At 51.4% G+C, this 1158-nt stretch overlaps 1 protein-coding gene across 1 annotated transcript in view; it reads right to left on the bottom strand.

The window, feature by feature from the left end:
* The window catches only part of Catsperg (catsper channel auxiliary subunit gamma), a gene marked incomplete in the record, with an annotated part of 43608 nt that overhangs the window by 12418 nt on the left and 30032 nt on the right, over positions 1–1158 (bottom strand).

Below are 1158 nucleotides of genomic sequence, written 5' to 3' on the forward strand. Positions count from 1 at the left end.
AGAGAGAGAGAGAGAGAGAGAGAGAGAGAGAGAGAGAGAAGAAAAATAAACAAGGATGAGCCAGGCGTGGTGGTGCATACCTATAATCCCAGCACTCAGGAGGCTGAGGCAGGAGGATCACTGCAAGTTCGAGACTAGCCTGGGCTACAAAGTGAGCTCAAGGCCAGCCTGAACTGCATAGCGAGACCCTGTCTCAAAAAAAAGAAAAGAACAAGGCTGAGTGTAAAGGCCCTGGGTTTAATCCCCAGAACTAAAAGAATAAAAGAAAGAGAGAAGACCAGTATGTAAAGGGAAGCCCAGCTGGCCATATGCCACCTTTTTGCCAACTGGACTGGAAAAAGAAGCCCTGTTTCTCAGATGCTTTACTTCCCTCTGCAGAAAAGTAGCCAATGCAACACACACAAACAGACAAGCTCGTGTGCAACCTATACATCTGTGACATCAGCCCTTTCTAAACACATGAATGGAGCAAAGGAGCAAGGGGGTGGGTGGATGAACGCTGAAAATGAATGAGGAGGCAGGAAATCAGGAGCACAGGAGTGGGACCCCCAGGAGAACACTGGGACTCAGCCCTGTGGAGCCCCGGCCCAACCCCTCCTGTCCCAGCACAGGGCCCAGTATCCCAAGCTCCAATACTTGCATACGGAGTCCAAAGTGCGTGCTCTGGAAGCAGTGCCCAGAAGACCCTCGAACCTGCCGGCAGAATTAGGCAATGATGGTGGTCCCCACACGCCGGGGCTTCCCCCTCACCCTGTGTTCTTCCCCTCCAGGCTTGGACCGTACCTTGACCATCACAGAAGTCTTCATGAGATGATGTCCACTAATGCCCTGGTCATAGCAAAACTTTTTATCCCTGAGTGTAATCTGGAGTGGGAGAATGGGAGAGGCAGAAATAAGGCTTATAGGGGTCCAAGGCCCCAGGGACTGTTCCAATACTCCACAGCTGGGGCTGGGTTGGAACTGGTAGAACCATGGTTTTCCATTTCTCATGTGGAAGAATCAAGAAACAGTTCCCAGGACCCCAAGAACTCTGCGCCCACTTTGTTTGTTTTGGGTACTAGGAATGAAACTTAGGATCTTGCGCTTGTCAGGCAGGCGCTTGTGCCGCTGAGCTACATCCCCAGCCCCCGTACCCACCTTTCTTTCTTTCCCACTTTT

This window comes from Chinchilla lanigera, unplaced genomic scaffold (genome assembly GCF_000276665.1).
Source record: "Chinchilla lanigera isolate Chin_1 unplaced genomic scaffold, ChiLan1.0 scaffold00067, whole genome shotgun sequence".
Classification (NCBI taxonomy): domain Eukaryota; kingdom Metazoa; phylum Chordata; class Mammalia; order Rodentia; family Chinchillidae; genus Chinchilla; species Chinchilla lanigera.